The sequence below is a fragment of the Bison bison genome, unplaced genomic scaffold (assembly GCF_000754665.1).
Source record: "Bison bison bison isolate TAMUID 2011002044 unplaced genomic scaffold, Bison_UMD1.0 scf7180017864139, whole genome shotgun sequence".
NCBI classification, from domain to species: domain Eukaryota; kingdom Metazoa; phylum Chordata; class Mammalia; order Artiodactyla; family Bovidae; genus Bison; species Bison bison.
In genome coordinates, this window is record NW_011494711.1 from 2,946,360 (window position 1) to 2,965,121 (window position 18,762).

The 18,762-nt window shown below is 36.0% G+C and overlaps 1 long non-coding RNA gene across 1 annotated transcript in view; it reads left to right on the plus strand.

Annotated features, from left to right (window-relative positions):
• Positions 1 to 3,399: 3,399 nt before the first annotated feature.
• The window catches only part of LOC104988601, a 368,482-nt gene continuing 353,119 nt past the window's right edge, over positions 3,400 to 18,762 (plus strand). Inside the window, exon 1 of the long non-coding RNA XR_825261.1 lies at positions 3,400 to 3,949. This is a non-coding gene — a long non-coding RNA (uncharacterized LOC104988601). The remainder of the gene's footprint in view (positions 3,950 to 18,762) is intronic.

Genomic DNA, 18,762 nt, shown 5'->3' on the forward strand with positions numbered 1-18,762 from the left:
TCTCCAACACCATAGTTCAAAAGCATCAATTCTTCGGCGCTCAGCTTTCTTCATAGTCCAACTCTCACATCCATACACGACCACTGGAAAAACCATAGCCTTGACTACACGGACCTTTGTTGGCAAAGTAATGTCTCTGCTTTTGAATACGCTATCTAGGTTGGTCATAACTTTCCTTCCAAGGAGTAAGCATCTTTTAATTTCATGTCTTCAGTCACCATCTACAGTGATTTTGGAGCCCCAAAAATAAAGTCTGACACTGTTTCCACTGTTTCCCCATCTATTTCCCATAAAGTGATGGGACCGGATGCCATGATCTTCGTTTTCTGAATGTTGAGCTTTAAGCCAACTTTTTCACTCTCCTCTTTGCCTTTCATCAAGAGGCTTTTTAGTTCCTCTTCACTTTCTGCCATAAGGGTGGTGTCATCTGCCTATCTGAGGTTATTGATATTTCTCCCAGCAATCTTGATTCCAGCTTGTGCTTCTTCTAGCCCAGCATTTCTCATGATATGCTCTGCATATAAGTTAAATAAGCAGGGTGACAATATACAGCCTTGACGTACTTCCAGCAAGAAAATCCACAAGTATCAACATCTGACTCCATCTTACTTGAAAAGAAGCGAAAGTGGAAGTCCCTCAGTCATGTCCGACCCTCTGCGACCCCATGAACAATACAGTCCATGGAACTCTCCAGGCCAGAATACTGGAGTGGGTTGCCATTCCCTTCTCCAGGGGATCTTCCCAACCCAGGGATCAAATCCAGGTCTCCCACACTGCAGGCAGATTCTTTACCAGCTAAGCCACCAGGGAAGCCCTCAGTTTACTTAGATGAAGCTAATTTAGACGTCTACTTAGGCACTATATCAAACTGTCTTATTGTACCATTGAAAGCTTTGGATTTTCTCTTCTTTGCAATCTTTACTTTTTATATATTTGTGTCCTTAGGGTGTTAAATATTTCTCATGTATTTTTTTTACCATTGATACTTCCTTTTGTTTTAATAGAATATCCACTGATTTTTTTTTTATCTATTGAGGATTTAATTTTTTATTTATTGAGTATGAATATGTAAAAATGTATTCTATAGATGGATATTAAAATTTTGTCATGTTGGCTGAAAATACTTTCCCAGTTTGTTTGCTTATTAGATTGAAGTCAGAATTATCATAAAATTGTTTCACAAATTCTTTTTCTATTGTCAGTCTTAAGCTTCAGATGAATAGATATAATAATATATATATACACTAATGAATAACATCATTTTCAGTTTTTTTAGAGGAAATTTGCAAGATGCAAAAATTTGACTTTGCTTCCTAGAATCTTAATTTCTAAAAAGTAAGAAGGAAAAAAAGCACAGTTCCAGCTCTTAAAAATGTTTACAGTCTTTATTCCAAATTTGCATATTTTTAAACTGCATTTTCAGCTGCCCTAATCATTGGAATTTGAGTCCCTTAACATGCTTTCAAAATGTATATAATTTTATATTTTGTGTTCAGTAATTTAAATATTTAACACTTTTTCTGTGTTCAATAAGCTCATAATAATATAAACTTTTGGTGAAGTCTTGTTTTAACTTCATGTTAATGATATTTTGTTTTGCAGATATATGATTACTGTTAGAAACAAACAAATACCTAGTTTGAATTTGTGCTTAGAAATTTTTAATGGTTAATAGTACTCAAATTATAAAATCATTCCTGAGTTTTTACTATATTACTATTATTTTGAGGGGGTGGGTCATTTTTCTTTCCACCACTGGTATATTCAGATAAGGACTTCTGAAATTTACTATTGTTTATACTACTCTAAAAGGAAATATATATAGTAGATTATTTTCTAGAAAATTATGAATTGTTTTAAAGAACACAAGAATTTTTGAGAAGACTTTACAAATTCCTTAGGCTCTGAGACCCAATTTGAGAAGCAATACACTTAGCCTGTCTCTCTTTTAGTATTCTAATAAAATTTTTGAGAATTGTCTTGATCAATAACAGGGAGAAAAACAAAAACAAATTTTTAAGGAAATTTGAGTTATATATTACTTTTAGAATTTGTTTTAGGGATTGTGGATGGATTGAGTACCAATATTTCTTTGGTTTCTTCAGAATTTAAGTTATTCTTCAGATGTTCTGAACTTGTTATCTTTCCTGAAAGTTTAGGACCTATATACATTTTTTGTCTCAGTTTTAGTTTATATCTTGCCATTGAAAAACATTCAGGTTTTAATTTACCTGAGAAATAGAAGTAAAATATGGCAGGAACAGAAGCTGGGTATCTTTAGGATTCTTTCTTATCGGGGTCAAAACGTTTTTTCCTGTAAAGGGCCATGAGTAGGGCCCTGTATGTTTTATAAGCCAGACTCAACTTTGCTTTTGTGGTGCAAAACTAGCCTCAGACAGTATACAAATGAATGGGTATGATTCTGTTCCAATAGAACTTTTTTTTTTTTTTTTAACAAAAACAGACAGTGGGCTTAGTTTGCTGATTGCTTTGCTAAGGCTTGTTTTGGATGAATCTGTCTCTGTAAGGGCTGACTTACTAAAAGAAAAAAAATATTGGTGATTTTGATGAGGCCTCTCTAAGGGCAGCTTTTGCCACCACTGTACAATTTATACATCTTATAAAACCTCTGACTATACCAATTATAATATTGCTACTTTTTTATTTACTTGTATCTGAGACCTTTGACTGCAGACCCTGCCCAACCTATTAGTTAGCTCATTCTTAGATGGACATTGATCTTTCTTGTTTTTAGCCCATTGTCTAAATTCCTAGGTTGAGTCTGTAAGTACGTTAATGCCAATAAGGTATACCCTTCTCCCACCATTGTCACCCTGTTTGATCAGACTAGAAACTTGATATACTTGTTCAGTACTGATAAAATTCCTTTTCCTGGGATCACGGGACTGCAGTCTCCAATACCAGGCAGATAATATTTATGCCTCTGCTTTATATAAAGTAGATATCACAAAAACTTACTGCTCCTACTGCTTATCTTCAAGTGTTACCACTGCACAAAGACCTCTTCCACATTGCTGCTTCTTCCAGCTAAGCTCAGTTAGAAGCTGGTGCTACCCTAGATCAAATCTGCATTCTTTCTCATAACTCCTTGGACACACTAATTTTTGCTGCTCCTTACCTTTCTCTGAGGCTCACTACTGCCCCCAGCCCCAACCTTGTCCATTCCCAGCCATTTTTCATAGGGACAGTCAAGCCTCACAGTTGAACTCACCCTCGTCCTCTTACCTAGTGACAATCAAAAGAGCACTAAAGTTAAAGTGAAGTGAAAGTCGCTCAGTCTTGTCGGACTCTTTGCAACTCCATGGACTGTCCATGGAATTCTGCAGGCCAGAATACTGGAGTGGGTAGCCTTTACCTTCTCCAGGGGATCTTTCCAACCCAGGGTTCGAACCCAGGTCTCCCAAGTTGCAGGCAGATTCTTTACCAACTGAGCCACAAGGGAAACCCAAAAGCTTTGATGTAACTACTTAACAAATAATTGGAGGCTTTACGTTGGCCAGCTTCCCTTCTTTTCTTCTTCCCTTCTGTCCTTTTTTCCTTCCTATATTCCTTTAGTAATTGATGTATTAAAAATAATGCTTAAAATGTTGACAGCAGTTTGTTCTTATGTATAGTCTACTGCTCTTATATTAAGGTATTTCTGAATACATTTGTAAGAGCTGAAATTATGTGTTATGGTCACTTCTTAATAGCTAAAATCATGGTTCTTGCTTGTTTTGCCTCCTTCAAGTCCTATTACCCAATGAGCAGGTGACATTCTTCAATACGTTGGAGTCTGACAGAGATGGAATTGCATAGCCTGCATCTGAGAAAATAAATTTAGACATCACATTTTCCAAAAGAAGATTTGGAACTAGATAGCTCCCAACTTCATCCCCGATTTTCTCATGTATAAGCCCTACCTGTTCAGGGCAGGAACAAGGAAAGGGTAAGCCATCTTTGCTTTATTCTGGAGCATGTACCAAGAAGGGCCTAGCAGACTTCTTTCTAGCCACATGGAACCCATATCAAGGCTTTCCTATTTTCATATAGCTTTGTATGTCCCAGCATTGTTAAGACAGAAAGGGAAGGAACGTGGAGTGAGAATAGCTTTAAGATTGGAGGAAGCTGGACCCTGGTAGGCTGTGTAAACCTATTGTTTAAAGTTCCAGCTATCAGCTTAGAAGAGCAAACTTAGGAGTTTTTGTGGTGTTTCTATGTTTTTCTAGCCTGTGACCATCCTCCATCTCAGAGTTGAAGCCAGAATGTTACCTAACAAAATCAGCAGCAGTATCATGAGCATTTCAGATCATTGTTCAAAAATGATGTAGGATGACCATTCTTAGGAAAGGAAATTAATACAGGGGATATCACATTATGAATTAAAATGTGAAGTGTCTCAAAGTTGAATGTGTAAATTACCACCTGTTAGATAAATGAGAGCTGACATGGAAAGTGAGGGATAGGAAAGTTAAACAAAATAAAATGCTAAATTTGAATATTCCATGGATTATAGTTTTTTTAGTAGAAAACACTCTAAACTCTGTGTGATTTTTCTTAAAGATAGGAAGATTTTCTATTAATGCTCATTGGCTGGAATATATACAAAGCAGAACTGAAAAGATAAATTTAGCATTTAATTGATGTGTGGTTAATAAAACATATCTGTTATTTGTGTGTTCCAAAATTAACTAGATGGTTTGTTAAAGTTTTGGAGGTAGCAAGTGCCAAGAGGCAGTTACAGCATTATTTTCACTGGCTAGATTTATACATATTTGTAGATTTTTTAAATACTCTGTTAATAGGTAAATATTTTATGTTCAGTTCATCATGCCTCATGTCTCACAATCTACTATTCACCTTAGTATTTCCCTCAGCAGTACTAAACTGTTTTTAAATCTACCATATTCACTATGTTTTCCTCACCTTTGCTCAAGCTGGACCTTAAGTGAAGAATGCACTTCATTTGTCTGCTTGTTTCATTCTTATTTACCATGTCAGATTTGACTTGAACATCCTTTCTGGCTTCTTTTGTTCTTCAGAGAATTTTTGGCACCACCAAGTTTTGTTGTTAAAGTTTTTTGGGAACGCCTAGAGAGCAGAGATGGCATTCCCAACATGTTGCACAGATCATGATACATCAAGGTGCTCAATAAGTATTGGTGTAATCTATATTGGATATAGATTTACTTAAAAAACAAAACCACTGAATTTAGATTCTGTTTTTGTTTTTATTTGACTGTTAACTGGAATTAAAACTCATGGAAGTGGGATGCTGTTCAGAGTTACAAAATAATTTCATTCAATTCCTGTCCCCTGTCTTACACTACACCCAACTTCATCCCTCGCCCAGCCCCTCAATCTTCCAAAGCTGAGTTTTAAAATCTCATGGTAACTGAGTTGTCATTCTTATTCTCATTTCACACCCATGCTATAATAAAGTGTCTTGCCCTGTGTGGGCAAAGGTTTAACAAAACCTTTCCCCTTCAGCGTGAGAGTTTGACCTTCTGTTAACTGCGAGCTCTGTTTCCTTGGTAACCTGATAAGGGTAATATATCAGCTGTGTCACTAGGTGACATTGCTTATGGTAAAAATTGATAAACTTCATCTGTACTGATAACACTATTAATACCTGGCAAGAAGCCATATATTTGGGTTTTCCTGAATGTGGTGACTTTCATAAATGGGTCCTGGAAGCGAGGCCTGTGGAATTGATACAAAGATGCTGACAGACACCTGGTAGGGTATGAGGTCTCTAAAATCAGTGCTTCCTCATCTGTCTAATATGGATCTCGTCTTGTAATGAAGCCTTGATCTAGGAGGCCAGAAAAGAGCTCCCTGCTAGCTGTGTGAACCATTATGTGGACTGCTACAAGGTCTCCTGCAGAAGAGGAATAGCTGGCACTGCCCTGCTGGCAAACGTCAACTTGTCTTGTAACATTCTGGGTAGACTATTGTCTGGGGTCCCTTGTGGTTGTCCTGTGAATCTGCATATTCAGTTGGACCTAAAAAGATATTTTTAGTGGGATTGGGGGATCTGGCAACATAAACTTTGTTTCTGGGATCATCCTAAGGAGAGAATGTTTTGGGGAATGTATTTGAAGAAGCAGATCTTACATTAGTTATTTGAGTGTTATGCTATCCCTTTGAGATCATATCTGAATCCAAGAGTTTTTTCTACATTAGGTTATAGCATACGTCCAACAAGTAACTTCTGTTGAAGAAAGTCTGATTTGGTTGTACATTGCAATTGTTCATTCATCAAGTATTCCCACTGATAATGCATTGATAGGTTCCCTTTTCGTTGCTTTTATGATTTGGGAGTCATCTTAAGTGAGGAGATTATGAGTGATAACTGTAACTAATCAACAGTTAGTGTGTACCTGTTTTTGCTTTCACTGTGTCATTGCTGTTTGTACCATATTGATAGATTCTGTATCTAATTTTTCATCTAGTTTTGCTAACAGTTACTTAATTATTTCATTTAAAATTTGACCTTTCCTTTAAAATTTGAAGTCATTTATAAAAAAGGTTTTCATTCTCTGGTTATAATTTTAAGTGATATATTATTACCAGTAGGTAAAGGAAAATAACAAAGTTTTTTAGGAATTGAGAATCTTAAGACCCAATTCTAGACCCAAAATCTATACCCAAAAAGTCTAAATCTTTAATCTAAGACCCAACATTTTAGCTAATGCAGGATTCATTCATTTAATTTTTTTTAATGTTTCAGAAACAACATGTGATCTCTTTTGAAAAAATGTATGGATAAAAGAAAGGAAAGTTTCTAAATGTATAATTTCATTGTTCAGAGATATCCACTGTTAGCATACATGTTTTTCATTACTTACTTTTTATTTTGCATAAATATACAATGTAAAGGTGGAAGAGGGAAATGAGAAACAGAGAAATGTATCTATCTCCATTTTAATTTTTTAAATAGGATCAAAATGTTCATACTGTTAAATGACCTTTTTTCATTTGATACATCATAAGTATATTTCCATATCTTTGTATTTGTCAGCATAATTTTAAAATTCAAGATAGAACTATACTAAATGGATGGAGAAGGCAATGGCACCCCACTCCAGTACTCTTGCCTGGAAAATCCCATGGACAGAGGAGCCTGGTAGGCTACAGTCCATGGGGTCGCTAAGAGTCGGACACGACTGAGCGACTTCACTTTCACTTTTCACTTTCATGCATTGGAGAAGGAAATGGCAACCCACTCCAGTGTTCTTGCCTGAGAATCCCATGGATGGGGGAGCCTGGTGGGCTGCTGTCTATGAGGTAGCACAGAGTCGGACACGACTGAAGCGACTTAGCAGCAGCAGCAGCATACTAAATGGAAGAACCATAATTTATTTGGTTAGTCCATTGTTGTTGGCTTTTATGTTTTTTTCCTTATTGACAGGAGTCTACCTTAAGACCTCACACTAAATGGTTATCCAGCCAGTGCTTTCTTCTAGATTAACATTTATATAAATGTCACCTTATACTGTCTTAATGTGTTTACCATCTATGTCACAATGCTGGATAATAAGAAGGTTGTGGGAAACTCAACAGTAGGTGGTTCCTATTTATACAAATTATTGCTAAGCCATTTTATCCTTATCTTTTCAGTGTCTTCATTAATTAATGCAAATACTGAATAAGATCAGAGGACAAAACAGGTGACACTTCCCTAAAGACTTTTCTCTCTATATCAACATAGCATTCTACTTTAGGGGTGAGATTAAGTCTCTGGTGCTTTTATGTGATGATGTATGTAATATCCACTTGAGTAATTTAATATTTGTAGTATGTTTGCTACTAGTAGGACAGAGTAATCTCAGCTGCTTTATTCAAAAGTATCAGCACAACTGTTAAAATCATTAAGAACCCATGGAAAAACAAACCAACAAAAAATCCTCAGGCAAAATTCTGTTTTTATCATGGTAGGATCAAGGTTCTTTAATGAGGAAATGGATAGGGTACCAGGTATAAAAGTTTGAGGGTGTATCTCTAGTTCACATTTCACCATTTTGTCCAAAATATAACTTGGAGAGTTTTTTTCATTTTTGTATTGTTATAGCTGATACTTCCTAGCATGTTCTAGATTGTTAGAATTATGGAAAAGTCTGGCAACAATGGGGCTTCCCTGGTGGCTCAGATAGTAAAGCGTCTGCCTGCAATGCAGAAGACCAGGGTTCGATCCCTGGGTCGGAGAGATCTCCTGGGAAAGGCAATGGCAACCCACTCCAGTACTCTTGGCTGGGAAATTCTGTGGACGAAGGAGCCTGGTAGGCTACAGTCCATGGGGTCTCAAAGAGTTGAACATGACTGAGCGACTTCACTTTCACTTTTCTGGCAACTTTGCTACTGTGAAAATTAGAAATACATAAATAACATTAAACACGATCTTAATACTGTTTTGTTTATACAACTGTCTTTTAAAATGTAAGCGTAAAACTTTGGTATTACTATAATTTGATAATAACTCCAAGTAATAATTTAATAAAACAGTACACATAGCTTAAAATACTGAGAATTATTTTCATTTAAAGTTAAAAATCACTAATAGTAGCCTAGTAGATTTTGATATTCTCTCCCTCTTTCTGTCACACTCCATCTTCATATATAAATATACATAGATATTTATGTAAAATGTATTTTTCTATGTGTATGTATACATGATATTGTTTTATGTATATGTGCATATATATAAATATGTGAAGAGTTTGCAGATGGTCATAGTTATGAGGCAAACATGGTGCTAAGTCACTTTATATTCTCACTTAATACACCTAATTATCCAGTGAAATAGGTACTATTTTTTTTTAACACGAAAATCATTTTGTATTGGGGTATAGCCAACTACCAGTGTTGTGATAGTTCCAGGTAAACAGTGAAGGGTCTCAGCCATAGGTATACATGTATCCATTCTCCCCAAATCCCACTCCCATCCAGGCTGGCACATAACATTCAGCAGAGTTCCATGTGCTATACAATAGGTATTTGTCTTTGAGATGATAAAATTTGCATGTAGAGAGAAGTGGCTTGTCCACAGTCACATGGTGTTTAAATAATAGACATTGGGACTCAGGCTGAGATCTCTCAATGCTTATGGTGTTACAACTAATAGATCAGATCAGATCAGTCGCTTAGTCGTGTCCGACTCTTTGCGACCCCATGAATCGCAGCACGCCGGGCCTCCCTATCCATTACCAACTCCCGGAGTTCACTGAGACTCACGTCCATCGAGTCAGTAATGCCATCCAGCCATCTCATCCTCTGTCGTCCCCTTCTCCGCCTGCCCCCAATCCCTCCCAGCATCAAAGTCTTTTCCAGTGAGTCAACTCTTCGCATGAGGTGGCCAAAGTACTGGAGTTTCAGCTTTAGCATCATTCCTTCCAAAGGAATCCCAAGGCTGATCTCCTTCAGAATGGACTGGTTGGATCTCCTTGCAGTCCAAGGGACTCTCAAGAGTCTTCTCCAACACTACAGTTCAAAAGCATCAATTCTTCGGCGCTCAGCTTTCGTCACAGTCCAGCTCTCACATCCATACATGACCACTGGAAAAATCATAGCCTTGACTAGATGAACCTTTGTTGGCAAAGTAATGTCTCTGCTTTTGAATACGCTATCTGTTTCACTTTCAAGAGACTTTTTAGTTCCTCTTCACTTTCTGCCATAAGGGTGGTGTCATCTGCATATCTGAGGTGATTGAGATTTCTCCCGGCAATCTTGATTCCAGCTTGTGTTTCTTCCAGTCCAGCGTTTCTCATGATGTAAGGCAATGCTAAAGAATGCTCAAACTACCGCACAATTGCACTCATCTCACACACTGGTAAAGTAATGCTCAAAATTCTCTAAGCCAGGCTTCAGCAATATGTGAACTGTGAACTTCCTGATGTTCAAGCTGGTTTTAGAAAAGGCAGAGGAACCAGAGATCAAATTGCCAACGTCCGCTTGATCATGGAAAAAGCAAGGGAGTTCCAGAAAAGCATCTATTTCTGCTTTATTGACTATGCCAAAGCCTTTGTGTGGATCACAATAAACTGTGGAAAATTCTGAAAGAGATGGGAATACCAGGCCACCTGATCTTCCTCTTGAGAAATTTGTATGCAAGTCAGGAAGCAACAGTTAGAACTGGACATGGAACAACAGACTGGTTCCAAATAGGAAAAGGAGTTCGTCAAGGCTGTATATTGTCACCCTGTTTATTTAACTTATATGCAGAGTACATCATGAGAAATGCTGGACTGGAAGAAACAACTAATATATATGCCCAATATATTTACCTGTTGAATATCCTGTTCATTAAAGATGATCTTAGATATTTTCTCTATGTTAATTCAAAATTACCCATTTCTGTCCTTTAAGTTCTCTTAGGCTCCCCACTGTCTTTAAAAATGCATTGGTTTTAAACACTTTTAAAGAACAAAGATGGTTGTTTATGTCCTACAAATTTTTCATTGAAGATACTATGTCGGATAGCTCTTTCTAATTGAAAATGGAATAAATGGTTAACACTGAGATTTGTAATCATTAAGTTTGCCTTTGCATACTGATCATAGTGCAATCAAATAGTAAATTGGAAAGATTATATGAAGAAAATAATTTAAGCTTTCTGGATAGTGCATGTTTACAAAATGTCTTACATGATCCGTATTATCTTCTGGAGGATATTATGGCTAAATGTACATATCTGTTCACTTTGCTTTAGTTATTATATGCATCTAGAGAATTCAGTATGCTAATTCAAACATAGGTTCTGCCCTGCTCATACTATCCAATATAATACTAGCACTTATTATTATAATAGATGCAATGTCTTGAGATCTACTGAAAGTCAGATACCCAAGAATGGGACTATGTGTACATGTATTGTAGTTACCTGAAACCTGCATAGTGAAAATGAATCATCATTTAGTTAAAAATAAGTTTACTAAGTCATACCGTCTCACAAAGTGTCATCCCTCGGGATAATGTATTTTTAGATGCAATGCAGATTCCTGTTTTACCAGGGAATAAGCATTTAGAAAATGTATGGGCCAAAATGCGTACTTTTATCTTTATAGGTAAAATTTTTATTTTAGAAATTATCAGTGTGGTTTCTCTATGTCTAAAAAAATGTTTTTCAAAGTATCTGTGTTATACAGCATAAAGAAAAATACTTGTTCCTTTTATTGTGATTAATTTTGGCTTATCATTTTTTTTTTTCTGGGGATTTGGCCTGTATATCAACTAAAGGTTTGATTGAATGGTAAGTTGAATGCTTTTAGATTTAGCATATGACATAATATATAACTTTAGAGTTTCAGGGCCCACCTGAATTAGTTGTTGTAAAAAAAACTGAATAAAATGGCTCTTGATTGTCCCTGACAATAGATCATTACTTTCCATGACAGGCTCTTGTATTTTAAATGTATCAGATTTATTTAACACTGAAGTTTTATCATTCTAAATTTTCATCTCCTGAAAACTAGATCACTTGGGTCTCACTGGGGGTAGTTTTTCCTTTACCAAGGTTAAATATTTATGTATGTTTTCTGTTAGTTTTCTTAAACCACAGTGATTTGATTGAGAAATATAAATTTCTGTTTTACTTTAATTAAATTTTGATTTAACATTGTTAGTGTTCTAGAGTGCATATATGTAGCCCTAAAGTTTGCTCTTTTAACAAAAATGGCACTGGAGATGAAGTGATAAGATGGAGTGAATACTCCATCTAGGTTTCTCTGTACACCCTTGGGTTCTCTGCACACTCAGGCCTTACACCTGAGGCCTTAGACCCCTCCTATGGAACTGACCATAATCGTCACAAAGCAATATTTTCTTACTTAGTAGCTGATTTAATCTAAATTGCCTGCTCTCCTTAAAAGTGTGAAGATTTTTTGTTACAGTGTGACGTGGCAATAGATAGAGATTCTATTGTGGTGATGAAGTCAGTTTAGAAGAGAAGAAGGTTACTGTTGCCTTAATTTTAGATTTACTGTGCTTTTTGGGGGGGAAGGGGAGAATATAGGTAAGTCAGACTGCCATTAAACCTTTTTTCTTGATGTACAAATAAAACCTCTTGGACTTAAGGAAACATTGCCAACATTGGTGAATTTGAAGTTAATATTAAAATTCAGTGTTGTAATTGTTTTTCATGAATCAGTTTTAAACTGTATAAATGATTTTCTTATCTATTTTCAGTCCTTGCTCTTACATTTAAAAACATTACCTCGGTGGAAACAAAAAATTAGGTGGTATGAATGGCAAGTAAACCTAAAAGAAATAAATTTTTTCACATGAAGACGTGGCAGTAATGATTTGGAAATGAGTGGCTGGAGTAATGCTAACTTTTCACCCTACCCCAGCCTCTGTTAATAAAAGGGTGTTGGCAGAGTAAAGGCTTCTTCCTTTAGACAGGGCTACCAGAGAAAGGTGTCCTCTGGGTTTCTATTAAGGCAAATAGGTCTCTAGACAGAGCATTTTGTGAAGACAGTGAGGCATAGGGGATTGTCATTTGTTAATTAGTAATTACAGCAGCAGTAACAGAGGTGCAGTAGAAAAAGCATTGTCAGAAGGGATTATTGAAAAGATGGCTCAGGAAAGAAGCCAAGACTAGACTGAGGCAAACTAGGGAGGAGTATAGATCAGGGGTCTCTAACCTCTGGGATTCAATGCCTGATGATCTGAGGTGGAGCTGATGTATTAATAATAGAAATAAAGTGCCCAGTAAATGTAATGCACGTGAATCATCCCGAAACCATCCCCCTTCCTCCCTGGTCTGTGGAAAAATTATCTTCCACAAAACTGGTCCCTGGTGCCAAAAAGGTTGGGTACCGTTGCTGTAGATGAGTCAGGAAGTGCAGGGCATACTGGGATAAACTGAATTTAGTCAGATTTGTTTCTTGGGCTTCTTTGATAGTCACAGGCAAAACTGAAAACTGATTTACTCCATTTAAAATCGAAATAAAAGTCTAGAACCCTGCACACTTAACCTTTTTTCCTTGTCTGACCTCTGTCCTATTAGCTTTCTTTATATAAGCTCTAGACCAGGGAAAGAGAAATGGAAATAATTATTCTGAAAGGTGTGTATAATATTAGAGCTTTTTTATATATAAATATTTCTATATGTATATCTAAAAGCAGAAACTCAATATTTATTTTTAAAACTTTTAATATATTAAATATACATTAATTTATGTTTTTATTATATATATACTATATATGTTTTACTTGTATATTATATATATAAATATATTGTTTATATATTTTTATTTATTTAAAAACCTTATATATATTTATATATATCTAAAAGCAGAAACTCAATATTTATTTAAAAATATTACTATCACACTTAAAAAAGTTAGAAATAGTCCTTAATTATTATCATACATGCCAGCTTTCAGATTTTTCCTTTCCAATTGTGAGTTTGCCTTTTTGAGGGTTTTTTGTTTGTTTGTTTTTTGTTTTTTTAGAGTTTGCTTGAATCAGGAGATAAGATCCATACATTGTAGTTCGTTGATGTATCTCTTAAGTGTTTCTGAATCTGTAGCTATTCTGTCTCAGGATTAATAATTGATTAGCCATACTTGTATAGGTATAATTTCTCTTACAGGGATTTTAGCAAATAGCCATCTATATTGTAAGAAATATATGAGACAGTACATATCCAGTTTTTTATTCAGTCTCCACATCAATGTATTATGATCAAAATAACTAGTCTGCAATGTTAGTAGTATTAGGAAATGTTAGTAATTAGCCAATTTATTCAATTGTAAATAGCATCTGTATAGTTGCCTTCTTAATTTGCCCTGCAAGTGTAGTCTTAGAAAGTTAAGTATCCTGATTATCCCATCCTGGTTAGAAAAACAGGTCATAAAGTTGAAATGACTGGTGATTTGCCCTCCATCACCCTTAGAAATGACTTGAAGGCTCAGAGCACTTGATTTTTTCAGCAGAGAGGTGCTTTTGTCTCTCTGCTTTGTACTACAGTGAAGTGTGAGTTTTAAAATAGGATATGTGTAGCCTGATGATGAGTATGATTGGTACTGTATCAATCAAGATAGACTATATTATGAAGTAGTGAGAAAATTTAAAACAACAGTAACAGTGAAAATTTGTTTCTTGATATCCTTACATGACCATCATGATCAGAGGTATCTCTCTGTTCTCAGTAATCTAAGGACTTCATAAAGCAGCCACCATTTCAGTCATCACTTATCATCAAACTGGAAAGAAATGGGGAGAGGGAGGAAGAGCAGTGGAAGGTCTCACATCTGCAATTAAATGATCCAGACCAGAGGAACACATCCAGTCTCAAGGAGGCTGTGAAGTTAGTCATGTATATGCCTCATAGTAGAGAACTAGCTATGGCCAGCAGTACAAATAAGTAACGTTGTAAGTAATAATTCTGACATCCATTCATTCATTTACTTGTCCATTCATTCTTCAGTCAAATGTTTATCGAATGGCTGCTTTATGCAAGTCACTGTACTGGACAGTAGAAATAGTAAAGTGGGTCGAGCACTTTCCATTCCTTCTTTCTAGGTTCTCAGGCTAGTAGAGTCAGAAGCAGGTTATTCTGTATTAGGGTCAACAAAGTATCACCTGCCCTCCAAATCTGGCCTGCACCTGTTTTAGCTCTTAAGCTAAAATGTCTTACATTTTTAAAGTGTTGAAAAACTAAATGAACAATAGAATATTCAACAGAAATTGTAAGTAGTCTGCACAACTAAAAATATTTACTATATGACCCTTTATGGTAGAAATGTTTGCTGACTTCTGTAACATCTGTATTTAAATTTGAAACTCCTCAAACTGATTGCTCTGTAGACATTGTCAGATAAAAAGCACACATTTATCTTGTAACTGCCTTTTGTTTGACCTGATACTGCATTTTTATGGAAAAATAAGTATTTTTCTGTGTTGTTGGAATGGTGACTTCATTGGCATCTTGAGTGGTCTTTTATGAGCACTGGAGACATGGGATCTGCATTAGATTTGATACATAGTTAGGTAACCTCAGACGGTCAGATCCCTCAGTGGGTGTGTGGTGATGGTGGTTTAGTCACTAAGTCATATCCCACTCTTGTGACCCCAGGGACTGTAACCTGCCAGGCTCCTCTGTCAATGGGATTTTCCAGGCAAGAATACTGGAGTTGGTTGCCATTTCCTTTTTCAGGAAATCTTCCCAACCCAGAGATCAAACCCCAGTCTTCTGCATTGCAAGCAGATTCTTTACCTACTGAACCACCATGGAAGCCCCAAGTGTGTATATACAGATATTAAGTAATGATTTGTTTGGAAACAGAATGTAAAGCAACCATGAAGATATCTGCTTCCTTGGAGAAGCAAGACCTAAATTTTATGGGCTTTGAAAATCAAAGGCAGTAGATGAAATAGATTTTTCATTTTCCATTCTATGGCTTGGGCTTCTCAATTAAGGATTGTAAGTGTAGATATTTCTTAAACTGAACAAGATGATGCGGTTCAAAGTATATGGGCTTCAAAAATTATGTGTCATTTCCCTACTGTGAACGAGGCACTTGATATTGAAGGACAAGTAAAAATCACTCCCCATACTTCAAGTTCAGAATAAAAGAGGAGGGAATTCTGATTCAGGTTGAGAGAAATTGTATAAAAGCTGGTTTATTCTACAATAATTTTGGAGGAAAAGCCTTAAAATACACTTTTATAGCCCAAGGAGAGAAAAGATACCTTGAGCTCATACGTCACACAGTCTTGCATTGACCATCAGAGATCAGTTGTATCCTAAACTTCTTTTTTTTTTTTTTTTTGCATTTAAGAATTTAGAACTCTGACAGATTCCACACTAGTTTCAGAATCTACTTAAGGCATTCTAATATATGGACTGTAGATTGTAAATGCCAAAAATACCTGTTTAACAACAGTCTGTTGAATTCATAGCCAAGGTTAGCTTCTCTTCTTTTGAGTTTATAGGAGCCAAATTTTTATAGGTTTGCAGAAAATTTTCATTCATATCTAGAGCTTCAGAGCTTGAGCCCTTTAATGTTCCTTTCAACTATTTTACAAATACTTGAGTTTGTTTTCTTAACAATAGGAAGCATATTTTTCCAAATAATTCATAAGAATCTTTCTAGTTTTATGACTGTGACAGGATGACAGACAAGACTCAGTTTTATGATTCCAATAATTCTGATCAGATTCTGAGCTTTTATTCTAAATGGCCTGTGTATTTAGTGGGTGCCTGTACTTAGTGGATGCTTGTTGGCATAATATTTTGCTAGTCATCTATTTGTTTATGGAACAGCAGATTGCTCTAAATACACCAGATGTGCCAGTTTTTACTATAAATTTTGTGTGATCCATTTCCCATTGCTATTGACTACTGCTATATGTAATTCTTGGGGGCTTCTCAGGTGGTGCTAGTGGTAAGGAACACACCTGCCAATGCAGAAGATGTAAGAGACAGGGGTTTGATCACCAAGTCAGGAACATCCCCTGGAGGAGGGAATGGCTGCCTTCTCCAGTATTCTTGCCTGGAGAATCCCATGGACAGAGGAGCCTGTCAGGCTACAGTCGATAGGGTCAGGTCTTCATTAGTAAGCTCCTTGTGTTGTACAGCAAGGAGTTCAGTTAAGTTGTCCTCTTTCAGATCTAGTTCCAGCTTGTACACAAAAGCACAACTACTTGTGGAGGATGTACACAAAGGACAATGCATGCCAAGCACGAGGACTAACTTATGTGACTGGATGTGCAAATGCACGTTCACATTTTTGGAAGTTCATAATTTGAAGGTGGGCATGAAGGGGTCTTACTGTACTGGGTTTGGCCTAACTTATATCAGTCTTATCCTGGCTTATATCAGTCATATATCAGTGACTTTTAGATGTTTTAGAGGGTGACAGTAGTGTTGGTAGGAGTAACCACCCCAAGGATATTGCAGTTAAAAAACCGAACTTAGTTTTGATAATACAAATGAGAGAAAGTGAAGCTTCACAGAATATTTTTTGTTGGTGGATGAGTTCAGAATATAAACCATTTCTGTGTTCCTGAAATTCTCCAGTCATAGAGGCAGTCCCTGTCCATCCATGGCATCCGTGTCTCGGTTATATTTGTGACTACTCTCCTCCCCATTAAAACTAGCCTTTGCCTATTTTCATTCGTGTCCAGATCCCAGAAGCTAATTTAATTTTAATTTAATAAACCATGTTTTCATGTTAATAAATACTGCTTTATCTCTAGTGGATCTTTGGGGATTACTAAGACAAAATCAAAACAAAACAAAAAGCAGTCTAAAGGAAAGGAAGTTTAGAATCAAAGTGAAGATGAAGTCTGAAAGTATGGAATTAGGGGCAAGTGATTAATCTTTCCCTCAGAGGAGACAGGTGACCATATACTAAATATGAGTCAGTAGTAGTCTGACTGAGTCATTTATATCTTGTGATGCAAGAGATGTATTAAAATCATACCCTTCAATGAAATCAGTGTATATGAAAATTCAGTGTATTCTGTATTTTTAGACATATCTTCTGCAGGTCACAAGTTTCAAGTAACCTCAAAAAATGACCCAGGAATGTTGAGTCACGAGAAACTCAGTAGTTTACTTTGTATAAATATTCTTTTAAAAGTGTGATTGTTTTTCTGAACTTTTGAGCAACTGTTTGGAATGTAGTATTTTACTAGTTTCTAAATAAATGTTTATTATTGAAAAAAATGATCTCATTGATTTTCCCATTAATTTTATCCAACAGTAAATCTAAAGTAAAAGTGTGTGGTAATGTAAATACAACATTTACTATATTTAATAATACTTAAAAATATATCAAGCATCATATTTTCACATAGCATTGTTTAGGTTTAAAATCTTTTTCACTGAGCCTCAATTTAAAGACTCGTTAGGCTTAAAATAGAGAATTTACATTCATTCTGAAAGTTTTTAGATGGTCAGGGAGAAAGACAAATACATCTGTGGCTCTTTCATTAGTTTGTGGATCTGCTACACTTTAAATATTATGAAGTAAGGGAAATGCTTAAAATGAAAATATTTAAAAGTATTATAATATAATTAGGAAAATATAGAGCTCTTTAAGCATTTAAAATGTTAAAAGGAAATACTCAGCAATCCCACTGCTGGACATACACACCGAGGAAACCAGAATTGAAAGACACACGTGTATCCCAATGTTCATCACAGCACTGTTTACAATAGCCAGGACATAGAAGCAGCCTAAATGTCCATCAGCAGACAAATGGATAAGAAAGCTATAGTACATATACACAATGGAATATTACACAGCCGTTAAAAAGAATACATTCAAATCAACTCTAATGAGGTGGATGAAACTGGAGCATGTTATACAGAGTGAAATAAGTCAGAAAGAAAAATATCAATACAGTATACTAATGCATATATATGGGATCTAAAAATATGATAACGATGACCCTATATGCGAGACAGCAAAAGAGACACAGATGTAAAGAACAGTCTTTTGGACTCTGTGGGGGAAGGCGAGGGTGGGATGATTTGAGAGAATAACATTGAAACGTGTATATTATCACATGTGAAACAGATCGCCAGTCCAGGTTCGATGCATGAGATGGTGCTCAGGGCTGGTACACTGGGATGACCCTGAGGGATGGGATGGGGAGGGAGGGGGGTTCAGGATGGGGAACACATGTACACCCATAGCTGATTCATGTCAATGTATGGCAAAACCATTACAATATTGTAAAGTAATTAGCCTCCAATTAAATAAATTAATTTTTAAAAGAAAAGAGAAAAAAAATATTAGAAGGAAA